The sequence below is a fragment of the Nicotiana attenuata genome, unplaced genomic scaffold (genome assembly GCF_001879085.1).
Source record: "Nicotiana attenuata strain UT unplaced genomic scaffold, NIATTr2, whole genome shotgun sequence".
NCBI lineage: Eukaryota > Viridiplantae > Streptophyta > Magnoliopsida > Solanales > Solanaceae > Nicotiana > Nicotiana attenuata.
In genome coordinates, this window is record NW_017671125.1 from 13886 (window position 1) to 21016 (window position 7131).

Consider the following 7131-nt stretch of genomic DNA (forward strand, 5'->3'; position numbering starts at 1 on the left):
ATGCTAAAAAGTGTTTTTTGGAAGATTCTAACTCATCTCTATACCGTTATTGTAAACACACATGGAAATTATAGAGTGAACAAGCAGCCAATAACCCTGCATCTGAGTAAAATGATGAAACTCTCTTTTACAAAACTCGGTCAGGGAACCTGGTTTCCCTGACTCAGGTTAGTAGCTATTCTTACACTCATGCACACCTTAAACGGCTATAAAAGTGCCACGTCATTAAAATGTTTCAGTCTCTCTCTCTCTCTCTCTCTCTCTCTCTCTCTCTCTCTCTCGATCATCTTCTTAAAACCCAAACGTTACACCCGTTTGTAATGGACCCATCTACCAAATACGTTACACCCATTTGTAACCGTTCCCTCACTCCCTCTAAATAACCCCAAAAGGCCTCTATTTCCCAACTATTCACATCAAAGACACGATATTCTCTTCTCTTTCAAAAGCAAACCCTATCTTTCTCGTGTCTCTACTTCCAAACTCCATTATGTCTCATAATCCAGAGCTTTCTAGTACTACCAGTGTCATCCCCACTGTGACTTCATCTCACGAAACACTAGAGGTTGCATCTGAGTCTCCAATGTCACCCAGTCAAAACCCCATACCGGACCAACAACCACCTACTGGCTCTTCTCCAACCCAATCGAGTTCTGGTTATCACTGTTGTCGTAAGACTCAAAACCCCAAGAGATTTGTTGCTCCATTCTCTCCTTCTGCTTCACCGGAAAAAGTGACAGATGATGAAGTAGTAGACGAAGACGAGGGACAAGAAGTCTCCAATCAAAAGGTTGGGAAAACTTTTGAAACTCAACAAGATGTGGTCGGCAGTGGTGAAGTACTGATAGAATATAAAGGTCCACCAAACTCTATAGAGAACTAGGTTCTCTATCATGTTCAATAGAACATACGCACACTGCAGTAAGTTGATCACAAGAGGAATTTTACGAAAAATTCCCAGCTCAACGGGATTAAAAACTACGACCTACCATTGTAGGATTTCAACTTCAGTACTGAGCAAATTTTAGATTACAACCTATGCAACCTAGGAATTAACCTCTTAATCCCTTACTAGCTTGTAATACTTTATTACAAGCCACTTTGTAGTAACTCTATTACAAAGACTTTACAACTCGACTAACTCTAGCCAAGGCTCAAACACAAAGGTTTAAGGTTTACAAGAGTTTCCTACAGAATACTTCTAAACAAGCTAAGTAGGAATTACAATTGAAGAACTAATACAAAGTTACAACTCTAGTATGGACATACAAACACTTGATATTGGAATTGGTCAGTAGCAGCGTCGTACTTTGTTCTTGATGCACTGGAGAATTGTTTTTCTTGATGATCAATCACTTGGAGTGCTTTAGTGAATTCTCTAATTGTTCAAGTGATATGTTTTACCTTCCTTGATGCAAATAATACATGTGTGACATCACTTACAATGATATAATCAAGGTAGGTAAAAAGCCTTCCACAGAAAGTTAACTGCTACACTGTTCCTGTATTGTAGCGTGTGCATGCAGCAACTTTTCTAGCTTGAGAGTTGACTTCGTACAGTCACCTAGGGAGCTGGTAGGGACCTGTTCCCTCATTTGTTCCTTTGACTCTGAAGAGTTGAGCCGTATCTTAAACTGGAACCTTTCGATCTTAAGATCTTAAGAATGTGTAACAGGTTCCTTATCTGGTTCTTGATACTAAGTTTGTTAGATCATCAAAACATAAATCAAGGTACTTGTAACCTATCAATTTCCCCTTTTTTGGTGATGACAAACTCATAATTGAGAATCATAAAAAGAACCATAAAGAACCAGATAGTGCACCAGGAACATCAGAGAGTTCCCCCTGAATCTGTATTTCCCCTTTAATCAGTGCACAACATCATTTTTCAATTATGCAAAAATCTTCCCCCTTTTGTCATCATAAAAAGCACAAAACAAGTAAGCATCATAAAGAAGTCTGGCGTGGTTAACTCATGCCACTTGTGTGCACAAAACATGATATAAAGTAGAGACAAGAGAGCAATATCATAAAAAACAAAAGGGAAAGACTTGCATTAACCAAATTTGGACTTTTACAGGCGGGAGCTGAATCATTGTTATCATCCACAATTCCGAACCAAAATGAAAACAAGTACCAAAAATAAAAACATCACCAAAACACACTTAAAAGATAGACATTAGAAACTGGACACTGAGGGGACACTCTTTAAGGGACACTATAGGAAGAGGGCTTTGAAGAGGATGCAAGGTTTTGGAGGACAAGATTCGTGCGAGCATTCGCGAGCATTTTCTCATTGAGCATTCTTTTTTTCAGGTCCTCCACTTGTTTCCTGAGCTCAGCATTCTGCTTTATCAGGCAGGCATGCTCTGAGCTGTGAGAACTACTAGAACCAAGTGCCTCTTGTAGCTGACTGAGTTGACTCTCAAGAATCGCATTCCTAACCTTCAACTTCCGGATCTCCTCTGTGGCACTATTTTGAGCATTTATCAGTTGAGGGATCGTAGAGGTGCTTCCAACTCCTCTGACCTTTTCAATACACTCACACTCCTCAAGACTGGTCTTGGAGAAGGTTTTCTTTTTAGTGCCCACTTTGGCTTGTCCAAAAGGCACTTTGAAGAATTCAATGACCTTTGTGAGTAGAAACCCATACGGTAGTCCATGGTCGGCATCCTTAAAGTTTGCCACCTTTTGCATATGCTCAATCATTATCCCAGGCAGATTGATGGTGGTAAAATTATCCAAGGCTTCCATAAGGAGCAGGTCAGCTTTGGACGTAATAGATCTCCTCTCAGTGCGGGGAAGCAGCACTTTGATAACTATCTCTAAAAGCAACTGATATACTGGAAGGAGTGCCTTCTTATGCACATATTCCCCCTACTGGGTTACCTTGTCCTTGACAATGACAATTCTGAGATTTGACGTGCAGGCACCCCGAACAGACAACATCCCTTCAGCAGGAACACCCAAAAATGACTCAAATACGTCTGAATCTATTACTATGTCCACCCCATTTACCAACACACAGATTTGATCGTCTTCAACTGTGAAGAGGTCGGCATAAAAACTCCACACCTCCTCCTCCTCATATACTTTTAGAGCATCATTTGCACAAATGAGTCCATTGTTGGAAATCACAAATTTCTACTAATTGTATCATCCCAACAAGCTCTACAATGTTAGGGGAAAATGTGCGGCCCCAGGGTACTTTCTGATTTCTGAACTTCTCTTTCTCAGAACTCAGAGACTAACTAACTTTTTCTTTCTTAATATTACCAGGTTCCTCATTATCATCCACTTTTCTTTTTACTGACTTGTGAATAGACTTTCCTTTCTCCACTGACGTTTTATGCATATGTTCACAAGAATTTTCCACTTCTTCATCATCAGACTCTCAACCACTCTTTTTCACTGCCATATCACCAGATTTCTCAACAAATTTTTCACTAGGAACAACATCAGCACTTTTGGTTGGACTTTCAACATTTGTAGAAGTGTTTCTTTTGGATTGAGAGTGAGAGTTCTTCTGCCTTGAGGACTTGTGAGTCAAGGAACTAGGTTCCTCTTCTGCTTCCTCATCCACATTTACCACAGAGACGATCTTTTCATGCACAACTTTTCCATCCTTTACTAGCCTTTTCTTTTTTTTTACTCCTTTGACTTTTCTTGAGAGAAACCTCTAAAGCCTCCCTTTTCTGCAACCGTGTAGTGGGTCTCTTAGGGGTTGGCTCTGGAGCTGCAACTGGCTTACTAGCAATCACCAAATTATCTATGTCTTCTTCACTATCAGACTTCATCAGGCACCACCATATTTAGAGGCTCAACATAGAAGTGGGGAGAAGGAGCAGGATCAACACTGACCTGGGGAGATGACGCCTGACCTGGATCCTCCGCGGAGGGATCAAGTCCATCATTTGGGAACCCAGTAGCATCATCTTATGCCGGTTGTTCAAGTGGCACAAGTTCTCCCCTTTCTTCTATGGGCTGAGGCTGTTCCTCCTGAGACTCAAACCCCCCCGAAACTTCCTCTACAACAACCCCTTCTAAAGCAATGGAGAGCATATTTTCTATTGCTTCCATGGAAATTTCAATAGAGGAAGGAGTGATACCTGTAGAATCGCAACTTGTTATGGTTGTCTCAGCCTTTTGATGACTAATCACTGGATTTTCACAAGAGGGCTCTTCCATAGAAAGAGTCGATGTTCCTGATTTGCCCTTTGAACCGAATCACCCTGCTCACCCTATTCGACGAGCGAGAGTGGAGGAGGACAGGAATTCTTAGACTTGCTCGGAGTTAACTTCTCGTGACTTTGATAAGGAACAGAATCTGAGTGGGTAGAAGAGGGAGTAGAGTGTGGTGGAGACTTTGCTTTAGGGTTTGGACTGGTGGTTCTATTGGGGGAGGAGTCTACCGCTGGAGTTCTAACTGGTGTGGACTCTATGAGAGTACTGTCGGGTGTACTGTGGGTTACTTAATTTTCAGACATGGTGAAGTTTTACTCGAAGAGTTTGTGGATTGTGAAGAGAGTAGACAAAGAGAAGGTTTTGAATTTGGAAGTGAAGGGTTGTGATGTTGATAGACGTATTTATGACGAGGGACTGGTTCTGAAACGGCGACAATTTTGCTTGGGGAGTTGGATCATTCAGAGCAGGTGAGACACTTTGGATGTAAAGACACAACGTAAGGAGACTGACACACTGATGATGTGGCATTTTTTTGTCCATTTTAAATTATATGAGAGAACAAAGAAGCTACTAACCTGTGTCAAGAGAACCAGGTTCCCTGACAGGTCTTGCAAGTGACTTTAACCCCTTTTACCATTATGTACTGCATCAGCTGCTCTGTAGTCGTCATGCGTGTCTACCTGTAACGGTATAGAAATAAGTTAGACTTGGCCAGAAAACACTTTAGCTAATTTTACTTGTATATGACTTTCATAACTAATCATTGGGAACCAGGTCCTCATTGGGTTTTATCAACCCCAGTGCCAGGCGATTTTTCTTAGAATGTTTTCTTCTCAGGGCTTTGGTGAAGATGTCTGCAATTTGATCTTGAGTAATCAATGTACTTGGCCCTCTTGTGTTGGACTGGATTTTTGGCCATGTTGAGTGCACTTGTATTGTCGCACAAGAGTGGTACACAATCAACGTATACCCTAAGGTCTTCCAATTACTGCTTGATCCACAACAATTGAGCATAACAGGAGGCGGCTACTACATATTTTGCTTCAGCTGCTGAGAGTGCCATTGAATTTTGCTTCCTTGTATCCCATGAGATAAGACAGGAACCTAGAGAATGTGCCATTCTAGATGTGCTTTTCCTATCCATCAGATAACCTGCATAATCAGCATCAGCATAACCAATGAGATCAAATTATCACCTGAAGGATAGTAGAGAACCGTGTCTTGTGTTCCTTTAAGATATCTCAAAATTCTTTCAGCAACCTTCAGATGAGACTCCTTTGGATTTGACTAACACCTTGCACAGAAACCCACTCTGAACACAATGTCTGGTCTCCTTGCAGTAAAATACAGGAGTGATCTAGTGACGCCTCTATGCACGGTTTGATTTACAGGAGAACCAGGTTCATCCGTGTCTAGACGTGTAGCTGTGGCAATGGGAGTGTCAATGACTTTTGATGCTTCTATGTCAAATCTTTTTTAGGAACTCCTTGATGTTCTTCTGCTGACTTATCAATGTTCCAGAATACACACTTGGTTCCTATAACAGCTCGATCGCAGGTCGAGGAACCAGGCGCCATACCTTGAACTGCATCAACGACTCTATCTTCAGCTTCTGTTGTTGTAATCGTGGGACCAAGTTCCTCGCTAATGGATGGAAAAGTAGTTGTATTATCTTTACTGGATTCCTTGACATGACTCATCATGTTTGCCTTCCCATTTGCCATGTTAATAACTTCACCTGGAATCAATAAGGGTTCTTTATCTTGATCAACATTCCTGTCCCTTTTTAGATGAGTAAACCAGGAAGATTCCTTCATCTCTTTTAGCATCAAATTTTCGAAGCTGATCTTTGCCATTGTTGAGAACACAACATTTGCAGCCAAATGTCCTCAAATGAGTCAGCAACTTTGGTGAAGATGTTTGCAATCCCTCTATCAATTAATATTGGTCGCGTCATATCTTCAAGAGTCCTGTTCTTCTTTTCCACAACTCCACTTTGCTGCGGTGTTCTTGGAGCTGAGAAGTGGTGAGTAATCCCACTTTCAATATAAAATTCATCGAATCTGGCATTATCAAACTCTGTCCTATGATCTGATCTGATGCAAGCCACATTTGTTTCCATCTTCACTTAGATCTTCTTGACAAAAGCCACAAATACTTGAAAGATCTCATCCTTGGTTATGAGGAACAGAGTCCAAGTGAACCTGGAGTAGTCATTCACTATCACAAAGATATGTCTTCTTCCTCTTCTGTTTGGCTCCCTCATTGGTTCACATAGATCCATATGAATAAGATCAAGTGGCCTTGAGGTGCTGACTACCTTTTTTGGGCTTGAATGAAGATCTTACATGCTTTCCTTTTGCACAAGGATCGCACACTTTGTGCTCCTTGAAGCTCGACTTGGGCAGACCGCGAACCAGGTCCTTCTAGACCAGTTTATTCAGTAATGAAAAGCTTGCATGTCCTAGACTTCTATCCCATAGTTTAGCATTGTCATCAATTGCTCTCAAATAACATAGATCACCACTTTGCAGAGGCTCAAGCACAACAACATAATTATTCTTGTATCTTTTGACCACAAGCACCACCTTACCAGTCACAAGATTTGTGACTGTACATATCTTGGACAAAAATTCTGCTTTATTTCCCTTGTCACATATATGAGAAACACTTAAGAGACTGTACTTCAGGCCATTGACATAGTACACGTTCTCAATTGAGTGAGTGAGTAACTTCCCAATCCTTCTAACTTCTAGAATGTATTTTTTGCCATTCCCAGAGGATACACTCCCCCCATGCATGCTTTTAGTGAAAGGAAATCGATTGTATTTCCAGTTATGTTCTTTTCAGCAACCACTGTCCATGTACCATTTGTAGGCTGCTTCCTTTCACTTTTCCCTGCACAAGAAAATCAGGAGTTAGACTTAGGAACCCAAACTAGTTTGG